At 41.3% G+C, this 21465-nt stretch overlaps 1 protein-coding gene across 4 annotated transcripts in view; it reads left to right on the top strand.

Moving 5' to 3' along the window:
* The window catches only part of RAD4 (DNA repair protein Rad4 family), a 332705-nt gene that overhangs the window by 218424 nt on the left and 92816 nt on the right, over positions 1 to 21465 (top strand). The gene's annotated exons all lie outside the window — the stretch shown is intronic.

Raw genomic sequence — 21465 nt, 5'->3', positions numbered from 1 at the left:
GACACGTCGAATCCGACTGCGTGTCACGATTTTGGCAGTGTGTCCTGTTTTCCAGGACTCGTTAGGCGGCAAAAGTGACCTGCACGGGTATGAAAAGGCCGCATTTGGTCATTACAGCGACGCATATTTTCATTTGGCAAGCGTTTTGGCAGCTTAATGATCAAGTCTAGGCCCTAGTATTGATATGCTATTCATGATAATGTTAAATTCTTAAAGTAAAAGATGTCATCTTTTTACGTAAATTTTTAACATTACCATGAAATGACTCAGGATGTTTGAGAGTGGTTCTGACCTCATTGGATTTCATATGGAGAAAGTAGAATTTTAGATTTCATTCAAAATCCAGCAGACTTATCAGTTTTTCAGGATTTTAGGATTGGGGGATTGCAATGTTTCCATTGAATTTTGTCATGTATTAGGGTATGGAACTCGTATTTAATCAAGAGCACCAATCCCTCTATGTACCTTGATGTTAGTGACATTGGTTGTTGAACTCCTGTATCATGACCATCCTTAAAATGTACGCATCACTCAAACAAAATCTTGACTTGACATGTTATGCTTGTTCTATCTTATGTTAATGCTTAAAGGGTGATATTAATGTCAAAGATCCCTATACAGATACAAAGGTAATGACAAAGATACCTCTGGATATTAATGCTTAGAGGGTGATATTAATGACAAAGATCCTGATTTTCCAACAAGAGTCGAGACTAAAAAATTAGACATTTCTCGTGGTGGCAAGAGGGCCAAGCATAAGAAATAGATAATAGATTGACATGTATTTGAATTTTGTATGTACTATGCATGCTAATAGCTATAGATGAAGATCTATATTTGAAATCAATAAATTTGTATCATTAATTAAAATTTGTGTAAGAAATATCTAATTTTTAATATATATATATATTTTTAATAAAATAATATATAACGAATCCTACGTGTCTTGTTCCGGGGGGTCAACGTGTCTGAATCCGACACCACGAATCCTGAATCCTATGAATCCCGAATCCTCGTGTCAGATGACTTAGATTAAGAGAGATAATATGGAAAAATGTTTCTTTAAGCCTCTCATGCTAGTGACCTAAGTTGCATGGTATGTTGATGTGAAAATTCCAATATCGGAATCCTATTGCAGCAACTGATATTATTTCTCCCAATTGTTAATTAATTAACAATTTATCTGCTACGACAAATATCAAAATAAATACATTGCAACCTTCACAAATAAAATACTGCAGAAAAATAATGTGCTGGAAACTAAGAAATGCTAGCACACAGACACATAAAAATAACACAATTATTTTTGGACAAAAGTCCCAGAAAAAACCCAACTTGGGGAAACCGATGCAGTAGTTGAGGGTTTTATTATTATACAACAGTGAGAAATTCTGAGTACCACTAGATGTTGAAATTTGGGAATCCTACATAGAAAAACACTGTAAAAAATCTAGTGAGGAATTTTCCTTACCCCACAGGCAAACTCCCAGCACGAATCACCTTCAGAAATTTGGCTCTCTGACCCTCTGTGTCAGCCTCTGCACTGCTTTGCGCAGACTGCTGGATGTCTAGCCTCAGACTGGTCTCTGATGAAGTTGTTCTGCCTTCTTCTTGTTGAGAAATCTAGGGCATCATGAATTAGGTGAGTTCTCCTTAATTAGTAACTGCTCATTCTTCAAACTTTCTACTTGACCAATGTTCTTAATAGTGAACAACTTCGACAAGGCTTCATACATCTCCTGAGCATGATCGATGTTAGCTATGAATGGAACAAGATTGTCTTTTATCCCTTCTACCATTAGAGTCCTAGCCACCAATTCTAAATCCCTGAATTTCGCTTAGTCGGCATCACTGGCATCTTCTGTAGGTTTCTTTACATTTCCTCTTACTAAATCCAGTACCTTGCTTTTCTCGAGGATTAGGTCAATCCTCTTCTTCCAGGATCTGAAATTGGATGCTGTTTCATGTTTGTTTTCACCCTAAGCTTGATTGAGTTAGACATCTTCCTTGAATATAATACTCTTTCCCTGAGATAGTGCCTATGAATGGATCTTCCTTTTTCCTCTTTCTTCACCAAAACTCCAATACCATGTTGGAAAATTAGAAATGTAGTAAAGATTTTCTTGATCTTGATAATTACTTGTGATGTTTCTTATTATTACGATTCTTTACATCTTCTTTCTTTAGTTCATCAAGCAATTACCAAAAGCAACAACACATAAAACAATGGACACAAGTGACAATATGTAAGCACATCCCAGGGCAAAATGCCCCTCGAGGGGAAAACCCAGTCAAAGTAATTCTTCCTTTCAATAGTATTCTTTGAGACTCTTCACCTTGGACCAAGATCAAACCTTCCCTCCACACCAAGTTAGCCTCCAGAAGTTTGACCTCTTCCCAACAACTTTGACTATGCAGCAACTAATAGCTTCCTACAGCATTCCAACTTGGAAGACTTCGATCTCCCAATCCAGAGCATGAAATAGAGAGAGACCACCACCAAAATTTCGATTTTCCTTGTCTCCTTAGACTCACCCAAACTCACATTCACTTTGGCTTCTCGACAACAAGCTTTCCCAGCAAGAAGAGAACATCACACTTCTGCCCAACAACAAGAGATTTTTGTACTTCTGCCTAGTAAAGAGAATTCGAACTTGATGAGAAGTGATGCTCCAAATGAATTCAGTGTCCTTCCTTTTATAGGCTTCTTGTTGGGTTGAATAGGGTCTTAGTCCGACTTGATCTTCCCTTAGGCCGACATGGTGTGGAGGTACCATAATTCATATTTGACTCAATACTAAACCTTTTTGCATGATTCAAAAGCCCAAGAAGGGTCTCTTTAAATGTACAATAATTCTATAGACTCAGAATAAATCCTAGAAGTCCTCAATGCAGACTTTGACCTAAAACATGGTGACCCAAGTATGAAATCCATGCTTTAATAAGTCACAATACTAATAATAATTATTCTTTTCTTTATTTTTTTGACAAGTACATTACATGATGACTCAAGTACATTATTGAAGCTCGAACATAGTTACATTTTCCAACACTTACATCACAGGTTGCAACATATTCATCCTAAGCACTACTCAAAGCAACTGTGTTTTGCTTTCTGCTCATCCATGAGACCATTGAGGATCCCATACTGAGACATCCTCCTGTAGTGTTTCTTCCATCTTGCTCACTACCTCCCCAGTCAAAATTTGTATATCCAATCAGTTGGACATCATTCCTTCTATCATAATTTAGACAATAGTGGATGGTTCCTCGTAGATATCTCAGAATATATTTTGCCGCTACCCAGTGATCATGCTTTGGCTCCACTTGGAATTGACTGAGAACATTTACTGCAAAGCATATGTTTGGTCGAGTATTCACCAAGTACATCAATGAGCTAATAAGTTGTCTATACTTTGAAGGATCCACAAGGCTTGATTTCGAACTCCATAGTCTCTTTAACAAGGTTGTGGGGGAGCGGCCGCCCCTCACGATCCCGCTCCCAATTTGCGTTCCGGGTGGTAGTGGGTCGGGAGCGCTCTCCCAACAAAAAAACGCTCCCTGGTTTTTTGGGAGTGTTTAGTCTTTTTTGCAATTTTTTTTTTTTGCTGTGATATTCCAAATGCATTTTTTTTTCAAAGAAACAAATAAGTTTTGAGTGGGGCAGCCTAATGATCAAGCCTATGGCCCTAGTATTGATATGCAATTGATGGTAATGTTAAATACTTAAAGTAAAAGTGACATTCTATTTAATCTTCATTTTCATCTTTTTACTTAAATTTTTAACATTACCATGAAATGACTCAGGATGTTTGAGAGTGGTTCTGACCTCATTGGATTTCATATGGAGAAAGTAGAAATTTAGATCTCATTCAAAATCCAGCAGACTTATCAGTTTTTTAGGATTTTAGGATTGGGGGGATTACAATGTTTCCATTGGATTTTGTCATGTATTAGGGTATGGAACTCGTATTTAATCAAGAGTACCAATCCCTCTATGTACCTTGATGTTAGTGACATTGGTTGTCGAACTCCTCTATCATGACCCTTTTAAAAATGTGCACATCACTCAAACAAAATCTTGACTTGACATGCTATGCTTTTTCTATCTTATGTTAATGCTTAGAGGGTGATATTAATGACAAGGATCCCTATACAAATCCAGAGGTAGTGACAAAGATACCTCTGGATATTAGTGTTTAGAGGGTGATATTAATGACAAAGATCTTGATTTTCCAACAAGACTAAAAAATTAGACATTTCTCGTGGCAGCAAGAGGCCCAAGCATTAGCAATAGATAATAGATTTACTTGTCTTCTCTAGTTTGTAGTAGTTTTTATAACTATTGACTTTTTCATATTTATTATGATATTTTTTGTCAACAATATATGACAATTTAAGTTTGAAGTTTGAAGTTGGCAATTATAACTCATTAGTAATGAATTATGAATATGATGCTTCGTGAAAGTTGAAAGTTGTTTCATTTCATGTTAGATATTATTTGTTGTAATGGTTACACTTAGCTTACAAGTACAACTTTGGTGATCAATGATGATAAATGTTATATATTGAATTTTGAAAGCTTGAAACTTTAAGATTGATGAATCATGAGACTCAATATGTTGTATGTTATATGTTACTAACTTGTGGACGTGGTTGATGAAGATTATAACTTTTAGATGATTGTTATTATATGGTTCAATCTATGTTTTTTTTATATTTTTTATATCTAATTCATCATTCTACATGCTTTTGTTGACATATATGCTTCAAAATATAAAAAATATAAAAAAATATATATTATATAAAAAATGTTCCTGGAATCGCTCCCAAATCGAGAGCTTCTGAAAATGTTGCTCCTGCTCCTGCTCCCGCTCCCGCTCCTGCTCCAGCTCCCGCTTTGAAGTAGCCTTGCTCTCTAAGTTTGTGATCATCAGAGTTGTCATAGGTTTGCAATCCATCATGTCAAACCTCTTCAACATCTTGATCATGTACTTTCCTTGACCCAAATAAACTTCATCAGGTCCTTGCCAGACTTCTAGTCCCAAATAGTAATGCATCAGCCCAAGATCCTTCATGTCAAATTCTCCTGCTAGTTGCTTTTTACATTCTTCAATTCGACCGTCTACACTTGTTAATAGAAGATCATCTACATACAGAAGAATGATTACAGGTTCTCCATCTACAACCTTAATATAAAGGTTCAAATCAACAAAACCTTTTGTGAAGCCTATTCTTTGCAGGTATGCATCCATTCTAGCATACCATGCCCTTAGTGCTTTCTTGAGGCCATATAATGCTTTATTCAATCTGTAAACATATGCCTTCCTATCTTTAACTTCAAATCCCAATGGTTGCTCTGTATAGACTTCTTCATCTATTGTGCCATTCGGGAACGCAGTCTTGACATCCATTTGGTGGATGTTCCATCCCATTGATGCTGCTAGAGAGACTAATAATCAAATCGTTGTATTTCTTGTTGTTATCTATTCATAGTCGATGCCTTCAAGTTGAGAGAAGCCCCCTACCACAAATCTTTCTTTATACTTATCTATACTTCCATCTGCCGCATGTTTGATCTTATAGATCCACTAGGAAGTAACCACAAATTTGTCTTCGGGCCTAGGTATGATTTCCCAGTCTCCATTCTTCATTATAGATTGATAGTCTTCATTCATGTCATCTTTCCTTTCCCGATTATTTACAACCTCTTCAAAAGTGGATGGTTCTGCTTCTATTAGTTTTGTCATGTATGCAGCATACCTAGAATATCTCTTGGGTTTCTTGCTTTCTCTAAATGATCCTTTTGCTGCCCCATGACCTTCTGCATCAAGTAGTGTAGATTTCAACCAATTAGGTCTTTTTCTTGTTTCAGGGATGACCACAGGTTGAATAGGCTCACTAGGACCTTCTTCTTCATGGTGTGATTCTTCTTCCCCCTTGTCAACTTCTTCCTCAAATACCAGAAGTTCTTCATCATCAGAGTCTATGGAAAGTTCCTTTGATTTCTTGAATGCTATGCTTTCATCAAATATGACATCACGACTAACTTCTATGTGATGTCCATCTTTCATGTAGATCCTATAAGATTTTGATGAGTTGTTGTACCCAACAAATGTTCCCTTCATGCCTGAAGGATCCAACTTCTTTCTTTTGTCCTTTGGTATATGGATATATATAGGACACCCAAAGATCCGGAGATGATCTACAAATGGCTTCTTTCCAATGAACACTTCTTCTGGAGTTTTGTTGTCTAGAGATCTGTGGGGACTTCGATTTTGAATGTAGACAGCTGTCTTCGTGGCTTCTCCCCACAAAAACTTAGGTAGATCTTGATCGTGTAACATTGCTTTTACACTTTCTTCAATGGATCTATTCTTCTGTTTTGCAACTCCATTTTTCTCAGGATTATATGGGACTATTAGCTCCCTCTTAATCCCAAACTCCTTACAAAATGCTATAATCTCTTTGGATGTATATTCTCCTCCATTATCTGATCTTAGTATCTTGATTCTTCTTTCTGTAAGGTTCTCCACTTCAGCTTTGAATTCTTGAAATTTTGTAAATACTTTGTCCTTGGTTTTCATTAAGTAAACCCTGTTTTTTCTTGAATAATCATCTATAAATGTGACATAATATAGATGACCTCCAAGTGATTTAGGAGTCATAGGGCCACATACATTAGAGTGAATGAGATCCAAGATTTCTTTTGACTGTGAAGCATTGCTTCCAAATGGTCCCTTGGTATTGTTACCCAATGCACATCCCTTACAAATGTTGAAGAATCTAGGGCAATTAGATATAGTAGGATTCTTCTAGACTTGATAACAATTTGTGAAGCACTTTTACAATTTATCTTGTTAGCTTAATCTTCTTCTCTTCTTATTAATGCATGTGTGTTTACTTCATCAAACTGCTACCAAAACACAAGAAACAAGAACACAAGATGTTGGCTCTCTGCCAGGGCAAAACCTCTCTCTCTTAGAGAGGAAAACCCTTTTGTAATTTCTCTTATTGAAGCTTCTATTGATCAATGCCAAACCCTAGACCCTTGACAAGAATATCCTCCAAGCACAAGTCAAGTCCTTCCTCCTTCCTGCACTTTGTTTCCCCGACACTTCGTCCTCCTTCTTCCGACACTTCGTTCCCTGGCACTTCGTCCTCCTCCTTCCGGCACTTCGTTCTTCTTTCAACTGTTGATAGTCCTTGGTATACTAGCTCTAGAAGAGACTCCAACCTTTGATCCTTAGTGAGATCCTTTACCAATGAAGACACCTTCCTTCTCTTGACCAACCGAGCCTTTTCTTGATGTGAGGTTGCAGACTTGATGTGACAGTATTGCAGCCCTAGTTTCTCGCACGTGTGAGAGGTTTCCTTGTGTATTTGATCCTTTTCTTCTTCGCTTGAGAGAGAGTCTTCTTCGCTTAAGTAGGAGGCCTTGTAGGCCTAAGTTTCTAGCCCAAACGATGAGAGATGAGAAACTGTGATGTGGCTGCTGTAGTGACCGCAGACAACCCTCCTTTCCTCGCACGTGTGACTGCAATTCACCCTAAAAATAGTGCCTTCAACTTTGGTTATGTCTCCTTCTTCGCTGCACTAGAGGCTCCTTATCTCGCTTTTCCTTCACTCTTTTCTTGACTCTTTTTCTCGCTGATTTCAGAGATGTGATGGCTTGTCGTTGGAGGAGTGGACAACCTCTATATATAGAGGACTGTCCCTCCTTTAGGCCAACTTGAGGCCGACTTGAGTTTTCTTCATCGTTTTTGCTTCTTTGAAGATGTCGTTGCATGGAGAGGACTTGACTTTGCTTGGAGGGATATCTTTTGATATACATGGTGTAACATGCCCTTAAGGGTTTTCAACATTTTCTTTTGACTCTTTGACTTACCTATAACGCTTTGACATGTGTTAGACCTACTTCAATGAGCAAGAAACTCATGATAAATATAAGAAAAATAATATTTCTTTTCTTGAATAAATACAAATATCAAAAGTACATTTATGAAGACCGAACCTAGTTACACTTTCTTCAACAACAAACTCCTTTATGATCTTCCTTCAGATCAAGAATTCCATTTACTACGGAATTTAGAGTTGGAAGGATTTTGAAATGTAGATGACCAAATCTTCTATGCCAAAGTTCACATGGGCTAATTTCAATGTGAACTAGGGCTTGGGCCATAGGAGATATCAGTCTGTAGAGTCTTCCTTCTCGAATGCCAATGACTTTAGCTTGATCTATACTTGAGTCTTTACTCCATACAATGACCTTTCCATCAATGAAAGCTACTCTATCACCCTTATCTTCTAAACTTGAAATGGAAAGTAAGTTCTTGTGCAAACCTAGAACAAATAGAATGTTGTTGAGGTGAATGTTGCTTCCATCCTCTAGCTTTATAGAGGTCAATCCAATACCTTTTACGAGATAGCTCTTGTTATCTCCAAGTTCCACTGAATAAGTGGATTTTCCTTTTGATAAGGTCTTCAATCATTTGGAATGGCCAGTCATGTGCCTTGATGCACCACTATCAATTACCCAAATGTCTTCATCTTGGAATGTGCTAGAGAGAGCCGAGTGTTGAAATTTCTAAGTCTATCCGTTAGAAAATTAATTTGTATTCTGTTGGTTTATTTCTTCTACTTGTAAATTCTGAACAAGTTATTTAAAACATTTAAATACCGAAATAAACACAATATGACCACAACATCTACAGATCATCAACTGAAAGAAAACAAACACATAAGTGACACCGTTATTTTTGGAAAAATGTCCCCGGAAAAACCTAATGTGGGAAAGTCGGTGCAACTATTTTGTGGGTTTATTATTATGCAGTATTTCCTTGAGTACAACCGGGTGCCTAACCGGCTCCCTCGACAGAGAAAAATACACGGCAACAATACCTCTCTATTCGGAAACAGGTATTCAGAAAACCTGTCCCACGAAACCCTCTCCAGCGACTCTAAAGCTCTGTGCTGGCCCTTCTGGCCTCTGCGTCAGCCTCCTGCTGCCCTGCATCAACCCTTTGAGGCACTGCGCAGCATTTGGGATCCTCTGCGTCAAATCCAACTACTCTTTGCGTGGATGACGCAGTCCCTTTGGCCTTTGTGCTATCTCTGCGTGGCCTGAACTCGCTGTTGCCTGTCGCTCTCTGCTTGCCCTGGTCTCTTGGCACTGTCACCGCCTCTTTGCCCAGTACTCACTGCCCCTCGCTGTTGATCACTGATTCGACTTTGCTTGGCAACCTCGCTCTAGGAAATCGAATGACTGATCACTCTGGTGTATCTTCCAACTGACCCTCAAGCCTCGTCTTATACTTTTTTTGTTGGTCCTTCAACGACCAAGATTAAATCTCTAATCAATGGCTAAGATTAGATTTGGCTTGATCCATGACTTTTGGAACCTTCTAACACAGTTTTATATTAATACCTATTAATATTTTATTTTTCCTAAGTTTAGACTTAGGAACTCCATTAAAAATATTAATTATTTTAATATCTCCCAAACCGGGTACAATTTGTCCAAACCATTTCTGGGTCTTGGAGATCTCATGTGTTTTAGCCTCTCTACCAATTTTCATGGCTAGAGCACATCTGATGCTACCACAAATCAACACTCCCTCTTAGCGAGGAATGTGCTCTAGTAATACTCCACACTGAGCATCACACTAATTATCCGGCACTGGTACTTGTGCTGATGCTAGACCTCCCCGTCCAGCTTCCTTTGCACTGTTGCATCCTGTACTGCTACCCATGGCCCTGCCACTGCCACTGCATCTGTACGGAAACTCCCTCTGCATCCGTGCTGCTGTTGGTCCATCCTCCCAACACTGGATTTGCACTGCAACCCCCTCTCATCATGTTGCATCGTGCTACAGCATTGCAACTCAGTTACTGAGAAGTAAGTAACTGATCCACCCAACTACTGACATCCCTGTCAGGCTAGAAACACTCCCGATGTTGAAGATCCCTTTGCCGCTATCAATTGCTCCCTCTACTGACCTCTGCGCTGTTGCAACAACTCCCTGCATCTCACACCGTTGCACACCTCTCCTTGCCATCCTATCCTGGTGCAACACTCTCCGTGCCTCTCGCACTGTTGTAGCTTGCTTGCCTCGTGCTGCGTGGGGACTCCTGCATTGTAGGACTCTCTGTCGCTTCATTCGCATTCGTCTCTACCAACATCTGCTAGTCTTGCTACTCTGGCTCCTGTAGCAAGGTATAATCCAAGAGGTTGTGTACCTCAAGGATCCTGTCCCTCATCGCCTGTAGTCCTTCTGACTACAGCTCGATGTCTCCCCACCTCTTCTCTAGAGGTACATGAGCACTCATGGCGCAATCATCATCCTCCTCGACCTCCTTCTCTACCTTTGCTAGTGTTCCCTTAGAGTCAGAAGCCTCTTCCTTACTCTTCTTCCTCAGACATTGTTTTGCATAATGACCTAGTTCCCCACAATGGAAGCACTTGACCTTGGAGAGGTCCTTCTTCTTTCTCTTCTGTTGCTTTCCCGCAGATGCTAGAGCTGCATCCTCTTCCTCTTCCTTTTTGATCCTGACTCCTTTCCCGCTACTCCTCGTCTTGCTCAACCCCCTAATCTCCTCTTGGCGAAGAGCTGCCCACAATTCTTCCCAATCTGGAAGATCCGCCCTGCCCAGTATACTCTGGAAAAATGTCTCCCAATCCTCGGAGACTGCGTTAAGTGCAGTGCTTACCATCATCGCCTCATCTGACATGGCCCCTATGGAAGTTAGTTGGTCTTGATCTCCTTCAACAGACTGAGGAAGAGATCTATCTGCTCTTCCCTCTGGATCAGGTATGACTGTGGTTGATTCTCAAGTAACATCTTCCTCTGCACGGAAGTGTGCTGGTACAACGTCTTCAAGGTGTCCCGCATTTCCTTTGCCGTCTCCTTCTCAGCAATATGTTGGACTAGATGATCCTTGACCCCATCAAGGATGATGCATTTTTCCTTGGCCATTGCCTCCTCGTACTTCTCATTAGCTACTAGGTCAACTAAGATAGCCATTACTCTTAGGGCGAAGCCCTTGATGTGATGTCTATCTAGAATGGACAAGATCCTGGCCTTCCAGACCACAAAGTTGGATGCCCCGTCTAACCTGTCTTGATCTCTCAGTCCATTGACGGCCATCTCGCTACTCTTTTGTCGACTCCTCCGAGTCTCTCTACTTCCCTCTGGAATTTCTCCTTTCGACTCCTGCCGAGTCTCTCTACTTCCTGCCTGGAAGTTCTTTGCTGGACTCCCTCTGAGTCCCGATTTCCCTCCTGGAAATCCTTTTGCCAATCGTCAAGTCGCCCCTCTCCGATCGTCTGTGCACCCGCAACACTGATCTGGATTCCTTGGCTAGAAATCGCCTTGGCAGCAACTCCCTCTACCTTGGTTTTGCCCTGTTAGGCACTGTTCTAAACATAGTACCCCACCAGCTTCGCTCCCGCAAACTTCCCACAACTTTCTATGCCCTAGAAACTGAAGGAATGAGCCTCTAGGTTCTATGCAATCCCGACAATGGAAAAAACAACTCCCTCAGCCACTGCGTCAACCCTCCTGGTCTCTGCATGAGCCTCTCTTTGCCCTCCTCAGCCTCTGCGCTGGCCTCTCTGGCCTGGGCTGATGACACAGTCCCTCTGTGTCAACTCTTCCTCTATCGCTTCTGCACAAATCAACCTTTGTCACTTGGGATAGTTGATTCTGCTGCAACTACTCTACTTAGCTGATGCCTTCAACTCTCTTGTGATCTGTAACAACACTTTGATACCATGTTGAATTTTCTAAGTCTATCCGTTAGAAAATTAATATGTGTTCAGCTGGTTTATTTCTTCTACTTGTAAATTATGAACAAGTTATTTAAAACATTTAAATATTGAAATAAACACAATACAGTCACAACATCTACAGATTATCAGCTGAAAGAAAACAAACACACAAGTGACCCCGTTATTTTTGGACAAATGTCCCTGAAAAAACCCAATGCGGGAAAACTGGTGCAACTATTATGAGGGTTTATTATTATGTAGTATTTCCTTGAGTACAACTGGGTGCCTAACCGGCTCACCCGACAGAGAAAAATACCCGGCAACAATACCTCTCTATTCGGAAACAGGTATTCAAAAAACCTGTCCCACGAAACTCTCTCCAGCGACTCTTAAGCTCTGTGCTGGCCCTTCTGGCCTCTACGTCAGCCTCCTGTTGCCTTGTGTCAGCCTCAAACCTTTATGCATCAGCCCTTTGAGGCACTGCGCAGCCTCTAGGACCCTCTGCGTCACTCCAGCTGTTCTCTGCGTGGATGACACAGTCCCTCTGGCCTCTACACTGTCTCTGCATGGCCTGAACTGGCTGCTGCCTCTCGCTCTCTGCTTCTGCGTTGGCCTCTTGGCACTGTGACTGCCTCTCTACCCAGTACTCACTGCCCCTCGCTGCTGATCACTGATTCGACTTTGCTTAGCAATCCTGCTCTAGCAAATTGAATGACTGATCACTCTGGTGTATCTTCCAACTGACCCTCAAGCCTCTTCTTATACTTTTCTCGTTAGTCCTTCAACGACCGAGATTAAATCTCTATTCAACGGCTAAGATTAGATTTGGCTTGATCTATGACTTTTGGAACCTTCTAACTCAGTTCTATATTAATATCCATTAATATTTTATTTTTCCTAAGTTTAGATTTAGGAACTCCATTAAAAATATTAATTGTTAATATCTCCCAAACTAGGTACAATCTATTCAAACCGTTTCTGGGTCTTGGAGATTTCATGTGCTTTAGCCTCTCCAGCAATTTTCATGGCTAGAGCACATCCGATGCTACCACAAATCAGCATCGAGAAGAGACCTTCATCCTTTTCTTTGATTGATACTTTTGTTGAGGAAACTAAGAGACTCCATGCTTCCTTGATACCTTTCTTGAGATGGCTTGCGATCTTCTTGATGAACTGCTTCACTGTAGAGGGGATCTTCATGATGCCCTTAGATAACATTAGCTCTGATACCAAGTTGAGAATTCAGTAGGGCAATGAATATGTTAATTCTCTTTAACTTGATCACTGCTTCTGTTTCCTTTTCTTTATTAGCTTTGTTCTCAACTGTTGAAGAAAGTGTAACTAGGCTCAATCTTCATAATGACATGATTTTTGTATTTGAAGTAATAAAAGGAAATAATTTATTTTTGTAATCTTGCTACATGGGTTTCATGAGCAAGAAGTGTCTCTAGGTAAAAGACTTCTTCTTGATGTCTTTAGGATTTATTATAAATGTCAAAGAGTCATGATATGTGTATAGAAACTCTTTATGAGTTCATGTAAATATGTACAAGTCTTCAAAGTTGTGTAACAACTCTCTAAGACCAAGATCAATGCCTCAAAAACAAACCTACCAAAGTCTGCAAGCGAAAACAAGGAAGAATACTTCTTGTCAGCTCCAAATATGAATGAAAGTTATGTCAGCTTGAGTAAAGGACATGCCGGTTCATGAATGTATGTTGGCTCAATATAGGAGGCTAACCACTATAAATACCCATGAAGGGTCAATGAAAATCACATAAGAAAATTTTCGGATTGCTCTAAAATTTCTTGTGGAGAAGCAGAGCCACAGTTAGGGTTTGACTGCACCTCGTTTGGGGTTTAGGTGCAGTCATAACCTCGGCTAAATGAAGCAGAATAATCTCGTGTAAGGACTAGCCTAGGTTTTGGACAATCTCGGCATACCTGTGACTGGAAGGAGAAGCCCTCAGATGGGTAATACTGTGGATAGAGACATAGCATGTATACTTCTGTGATTACAACTTCAGCGTCTCTATTTTGGTATACGGATCTGTGTAAATATGGCACAACAGTAGAACCAATGATCACAACATACCTATGAATCAACTCTCGGATGGATATGGGTCTAAGATCCACGTTACAAGAAGACAAGCATCCTTGCAACTTCGGATATGTATGGATCTCGGTTACGTTGTAACCTTAGTGATAGCTTGATGATGCTGATCTGGGTGGAGGGATAACATCACAGTCACTGTTTCATTGGAGATTAGAATGAAAGTCCTGTGCATGGAGAACACATTCACAGTCTCAGTAAAGATCATAGTGCATGAGAGAACCACAGTCTCAATGATCTCTGAAGCAACTTGAACTATGATCTCAGTGCATCTATAGAGAAACAATCATGCTTTTAGTGGATCTAACTATAGCTCTCAGTCATGCATATGAAGATCTCATTGTCACGATGAGGATCTCGGTGAAGGTGCAACATTGGATGTTGCAACAGTGATGACCTTGGTGGTGCAACAAAGATAATGATCTTAGTAGTGACACGAAGAGGATTGATGGCTTGGTCTTGGAGAGGCAAGATATGTCAAGGATCATGGTCTTAGTGTTCGTCAAGGAAATTTCTATAAGAAGAATTTATGCATGGGTTTTCCTCTCCAAGAGGGAGAAGTTTTGGCCGTGGCAGAAAGCCAAACATTTGTGTTCTTGTCTCTTTTATTTTTGATAGCAGTTTGATGAAGTTAACATACACACATACTAATAATGAATGAAACATTGAGCTAATATAAATTGTATAAATGCTTCACAAATTGTTATCATGTCAAAGAAGAATCACCTTAATATGACAGCCCTAGATTCTTCAACATGGTATCAGAGGGATTGGTTCGGCAGTCAAGGAAGGGCAGAAAAAGGGACATGCAAGCATAGCAAACTAAAAAGCTATACCTTGATCAAACCCTAGATCAAAGGGTCAATCTACAACAGCAGTATGGAAAACACAAGGATGGCTGATCAAGGAGACAATCCAAGAAGCAGTCCACATCTACAGTCATCTACAACAAGGGTTTTGGAGGTCTGAAGTCAAAGTCTGGTCTATAGCAACAACCTTGGCATGATCTCAACATTGCAGTGATTGATCTTTTCAAAGAACAACCCGGATTCCCATACAAAGAAGCAGATCATCTACAACATGATTTGTATGGACAATACTCAATAAAGAATGAAGGTGTTCGTTGCCACAACCATAATAGCACCTATTGATGGATCTCTACATCATGGCAATCAACCTCAAATCGATGCTGCAAGGATCAGATATTCAGGACAATCATTTTGAAGGTTTGAAGATAAGCTTCAGCAAGGATCCTATCTGGAGGAAGCATCAATATATTTACAGCCAACATGATCAAGGTGAAGATCCTGTCTTCACGTATCAAGTAAGTATCTTTTATTCTATAATCAAGTTTTTGTTTATTGACTTCATCAGTGTAAGAAAATCTGTAGGTTAGACAAAGTCCTTGCAGTAGGATTCACAGAATCCTCATGAAGGAGTGAAGTCAGTAAACACAAAATGATATACTCTCTGAAATAAAGTGCAGAAGGCGCCAAAGAGTGAAGAAATATCTTCATGAAATATCAATGGAGAGATCTGGGAAAATAATCATCATTGATACTGATATTGATAAGCAAGGTAATAGATGTCCATAAACAAGAAGGTTACCTCGATCAACAGTCTGTGGTCTCTATGTCAGATAGAGAAAGGCAAAATGATAGGATACAAATAAGTGCAGATAAGCAGAGGAAAGATTAGTACTATGGAAAGATTACCTGACAGATGGAGAAAGCTGAGGAAAGGATCAAGGGAAAGAGGGAGTAATGGATCTCCACTATGGATGAGATGGTATCCCTCTCAAAAGGATCCTATCAGAAGTCCCTGCAAATATGAACATAGTAAGATGCATCGTGGCATCAAGAGCTCGTATGGAATCATGAAGAACATAGCTCTTGGGAATCTCGTTATACATTGAAGAAAAGGAAGAAGTCATTCAAAGGAAACATTTGCCAGATGGGGATGTACTAGATCCTAAAGGATCTCAGCAGAGGATCTCCTAGTCCAGGAAGGCAGCGAATGTCTCATCAGAAATTCTAACTCTTGGAACTCATGAGTTGGTGTTTCAATTGACGAGCACCAGTATTGTAGCAAGAATGCTGCAACTCCTGGGGCTACCAACTTTACTTTATCAACTCGGGGTTCGTACAAACTTGGAGGTGACAGTGTTGTATACAAAAGTAGATGCGATGGGTCCGCTCTTTGTCACTGCTAAGCTGGCGATAGACCACTATGGTTTATCAAACCAGCCTTCTATTGATTCAGAAGAAGCTTGATTACCAACGAGAAAAAAGAAATTTGCACTTAACTGAAATCTTGTCTATTGTAGTAAGGTGTTGATTTGGGGTAGCATCGGATGTGCTCTAGCCATGAAAATTGGTGGAGAGGCTAAGGCACATGAGATCTCCAATATCTAGAAAGGGTTTGGGCAGATTCTAAACAGTTTGGGAGATATTAAAATAATTAATATTTTTAATGGAGTCTCTAAGTCTAAACTTGGGGAAGCTAAAATATTAATGTGAATTAATATAAAACTGTGTTAGAATGGTCCAAAAGTCATGGATCGAGCTTGATCTAATCTTAGCCTTTGATTAGGGACTTAATCTCGGCTATTGATTTGTCAACAAGAAAAGTATAAGAGGAGGTTTGAGGGTCACTTGGAGAACACACCGAGTTGATCAAGATTTCAACTTTCTAGGGCTGGGTTCGCTGAGGAAGTCGAGTGAGTGATCAGAGTTGCAGCTGAGGGGCAGTGAATACAGAAGCAAAGAGGTAGAGATAACAACTGGAGGATTAGCACAGTAGCCGAGAGTAAGGGACGCAGACCCAGCCATGGGTTCACGCAGAGCCAGCGAGGGCTCACGCAGAGGTAGCCTGGAGTTGCGCAGTGCCTTAGAGGGCCAGCGTGGGTGATGCAGAGGGCAGATTGGAGTTGTGAAGCTACCGGAGTGATTATCTGGGGTTTCAGCCGGAACATCTATCTCCCACTAAGAGGTACTACTGCCGAGATTATTCTCTGTTGGGTGAGTTGGTTTTGGCACCCAAAGTTTATTCTGAAACTGCTTAATAATTAAAACCCTCAGATAGCTGCACCGATTTTTCTACATTGGGTTTTTCCGAGGACATTGGTCCAAAAACAACGGTGTCACTTGTGTGCTTGTTTTGTTTCCTTCAGTTGATGATCTGTAATGTCTTGAGCAGGTACTTGTATTTATTTCCAGTATTTACATGGTAAATAACTTGTTAATTAATAGAACAAGTAGGTAGGAATAAATCAGTAAAGTACATGAAGGGTTTCTAACGGGTTAGACTTAGAAATTCCAACATGGTATCAAAGTGTGGTTGTAGATCACAGGAGAACTAAGGGCATCAACAGATCAGAGCAGCAACAATAGAAATAGCTGTCCCGAGTGACAGAAGTTGTTCCTAGCAGAAAAGCAGCAAGGAAGGGGTGACGTAGTTTCTGCATCATCAAGTTTGAGCCAGAAGAAGGATCAGCACAGTGGCAGAAAGGAGAGGACCTGACCTATGCGGTGCCTGGTCATCTTTCTTAGTCAGGAAGGATTGACGCCCATGGCTAGGAGGTGCGGATTTTTCTAGTGCCAAGATTGTGCAGAGTCTAGAGGCTCTAACCTTCAGTTTGTTGGGGCATTGGAGGCTGTGGAGAAGTTGCAGAGTGAAGCTGGTGGTGTACTGTGGTCAGAACAGTGCCTAATGGGACAAGACCAAGGAGGAGGGAGTTGCTACTGAGGGTTTCTAGCCAAGAAATCCGGATCAATGGTGCAACGACACTAAGGATCAGAGTGGGGGCATCTCAAGATTGGCAGAAGGGTTTCTAGGAGGGAAACCAAGGCTCAGAGGGAGTCACACCGAGAACTCCTAGAAGGGAAGTAGAGGAGCAGCGAGATGGCAGTGAATAGGGTAAGAGACCAGGACAGACTGGATGGAGCCTCAAACTTTGTAGTCTAGAAGGCCAAAATCTTATTCGTTCTAGATAGGAATCGTGTCAAGCACTTCACCTTGAGGACGATAGCAATCCCAGTTGACCCAGCTGATAACGACAAGTATGAGGAGGCAATGGCGAGGGTCAAGAGCATCATTCTTGACGGGGTCAAGGACTATGTAGTACCACATATCGCCGAAAAGGATATGGCAAATGAGATGTGGGAGGCCCTAAAGAAATTGTACCAGCATACTTTTGTGCAGAGAAGGATGCTCCTAGAAAATCAACTGTGGTCATACCAGATGCAGAAGGGAGAACAGATCGACACCTTCCTCGGCTAATTGAAGCAGATCCGGGATCAACTGACTTCCATAGGGGCCATGCCGGATCAAGAATTGATGGTGAAAACAACCCTGAACGCAGTCTCAAAAGACTGGGAGGTGTTTGTCCAGAGCATACTAGGTAGGGCAACTCTTCCATATTGGGAGGAAATGTGGGCGGCTTTTTGTCAAGAAGAGATCAGATGGCTGAGCAAGGCGGGGAGCAGCGGCAAGGGGATCAGAATCAAGAAGGAGGAGGAGGTGGATGCTGCCCTAACATCTGAGGGAAAGCAGGAGAAACGGAAGAAGGACCTATCCAAGGTCAAATGCTTCCACTGTGGGGAGCTGGGTCATTATGTGACCCAGTGTCCAAGGAAGAAGAGTAAGGGAGAGGCCTCCAAGACCAAGGCTGTGCTAGCAAGGGCAAAGAAGGAAGTGGAGACAGACGATGACTATGCCATGAGTGCACACACACTACTTGAGCGGAAGTGTGGAGACATCGCGCTGTAGTCAGACGGACTACAAACGATGAGAGGCAGGATCCTCGAGGTACCTAGTCTCTTAGATTAGACCTTGCTATGGGAGCCCCAAAGAGGAGTAGCAGTATTGGCGGATGTCAGTAGAGACGAATGCGGATGAAGCGACAAAGGGAGCTACAGTGCAGGATTCCCAGGACAATGTGAGGCAGCGGTGTGAGAAGCACGAGAGTGTTGCACCAAGTGCAAGATGGCACAGAGAGGTGTGCAACAGTGTGAGGTGCATGGAATAGTTGCAGTAGCGCAGAGGTCAGAGAGGGAGCGCTTGTCAGTGACAGAGGGAGCTTCAACATCATGGGTGTATCTAGCTTGTTGGAGATGTCAGAGTTGGGAGATCAGTTACTTACTTCTCAGTAACTGGGTTGCAGTGCAACAGTTAGCAGTGACAGTGCTATGGGCAACACGATGCAACAGGATGAGAGGGAGTTGCAGTACTGATGCAGTAGTGGAAGTGGCAGGGCCATGGGTAGCAACACAGGATGTAGCAGTGCAGATGATGGGCAACAGGCCTAGCATTAGGACAGGTACCAATGCCGAATGATCAGGGTGATACTCAGTGAGGATTATTGCTAGAGCACAGTCCTCACTAAGAGGGAGTGTTGATTTGAGGTAGCAACGGATGTGCTCTAGCCACGAAAATTGGTGGAGAGGCTAAGGCACATGAGATCTCCAATACTCAAAAAGGGTTTGGCAGATTCTAAACAGTTTGGAAGATATAAAAATAATTAATATTTTTAATGGAGTCCCTAAGTCTAAACTTAGGGAAAATAAAATATTAATGTGAATTAATATAAAACTATGTTAGAATGGTCCAAAAGTCATGGATCAAGCCAGATCTAATCTTAGCCGTTGATTAGGGACTTAATATCGGTCGTTGATTTGTCAACGAGAAAAGTATAAGAGGAGGCTTGAGGGTCACTTGAAGAACACACCGAGTTGATCAAGATTTCGACTTTCTAGGGCTGGGTTTGTTGAGGAAGTCGAGAGAGTGATCAGAGTTGTAGCTGAGGGGCAGTGAATACAGAAGCAGAGAGGCAGAGATAGCACCAGGAGGATCAGTGCAGTAGCCGAGAGTGAGGGACGCAGAACCAGCCAGGGGTTCACGCAGAGCTAGCCAGGGCTCATGCAGAGGCAGCCAGGAGCTGCGCAGTGCCTCAGAGGGCCAGTGTGGTTGACGCAGAGGGCCAGAGGGCTGACGTAGTGCCTCCAGAGGCTGACGTAGGCCAAGCCAGAGTGGCGCTGGGCAAACGCTGTGCCAGAAAGCACTGACGCTGTCCCTAGAGGCTGACACTGGGGTTTCGTAGGGCAGATTGGAGCTGTGAAGTTGCCGTAGTGATTATTTGGGGTTTTAGCCAGAACAGATGTCTCCGACTGAGAGGTACTATTGTCGAGATTATTCTCTGTTGGGTGAGTTGGTTTTGCTACCTAGATTGTATTCTAAAACTATTTAATAATTAAAACCCTCAAATCGCTGCATCGGTTTTCCCGCATTGGGTTTTTTCGGGGACATTGGTCCAAAAACAACGGTGTCACTTGTGTGCTTGTTTTGTTTCCTTTAGTTGATGATCTGTAATGTGTTGAGCATGTAATTGTATTTATTTCCAATATTTACATGGTAAATAACTTGTTAATTAACAGAACAAGTAGCTAGGAATAAGTCAGTCAAGTACATGAAGGGTTTCTAACGGGTTAGACTTAGAAATTCCAACATAAGGAAAGACTGAAGTCAAATGTTTAAACACACCATTCATCTAACTACTGCTAAGAGGCTTTGCTTTAAAAGAATGCTAAGTTAACATGTGTGTAATCCTGCTGTCCTAGCCTCTAGGCATGCAATTTGAAACATCCAAACATTCTATTGCTGTGCATGTAAATGAACACAATAACTCTTTTTCCTTTTTGTCTTTTTTGTGTGAAAATGTGAATGCTAACTTCTCTTGGTGATGTGGCAAGTGGATTAGGGATGATGGTGAATCGTCAGATGGCTTGGAAGGCAAGTAGGGATCTTCTCCTATCTTCCTAGATGCTTTTTCCACAATCCGGCCTCAAAACATGCCACTACAGGTCGACCTATAGGATGTCCTAATGCTCCTACAGGATCCAGTCGAGAGCAAGAAGAGGGATTTGGAAGGTGATGTAGGGCTTAGGGAAGGTGAATGGTGGGAGAAATGAGGCAACGAAGTGGCTAGGACTCCTTCAGAGCTCAAAACAGAGTTGTGAGATAGTTGGATTTTCTCAACAAGCTTGGAGAAATGTTCTTATGGATTGATGAATTTGGTGAGGGATTTAGTGGAAAAAGTGATAACCATGGATGGATGATGATAGGATGGGGTTGCTGGCCATGAACTTTCTCTGTACTACTGAAACTCCTGCACGACATCAATCACTGACATTTATCCATGAATCATGTTAAACAAGAAAGATTTTCAATTAACTAAAGAAAAACAAAATTTCATTATCTAGTTGCCTATTTCATGCATGGGAAAACTTGCAGAATAATGTGAAACCTTTATGAGATCTAATGCAAGGCTGAAGATATCATAAATGACAATTAAATTCTATCCTTGAAAACTAGTAAAATGCTGGCCTAAGTAACAGTCAACCCTAAATTCCATGAGAAATCAAAATTCTTTCTTTTTGGTGCTGCATAGGAGTTCTTTCCTCAAACCATGGTCCTTAAAGGGAGGAGTGAGGCCAAATCCACCTACTAACAACTTTTTGATATTCCTTTATCTTCCTAAGCTACTGCTAAAGCAATGCACAAATGGAAGCAAACTAATCAAATC

This window comes from Pinus tabuliformis, chromosome 8 (assembly GCF_031772625.1).
Source record: "Pinus tabuliformis cultivar Carrire ecotype Pingquan chromosome 8, CPIR1, whole genome shotgun sequence".
Classification (NCBI taxonomy): Eukaryota; Viridiplantae; Streptophyta; class Pinopsida; order Pinales; family Pinaceae; genus Pinus; species Pinus tabuliformis.
Note: the sequence above shows the minus strand (reverse complement) of the source record. Positions and strands in the feature narration are given on the sequence as shown.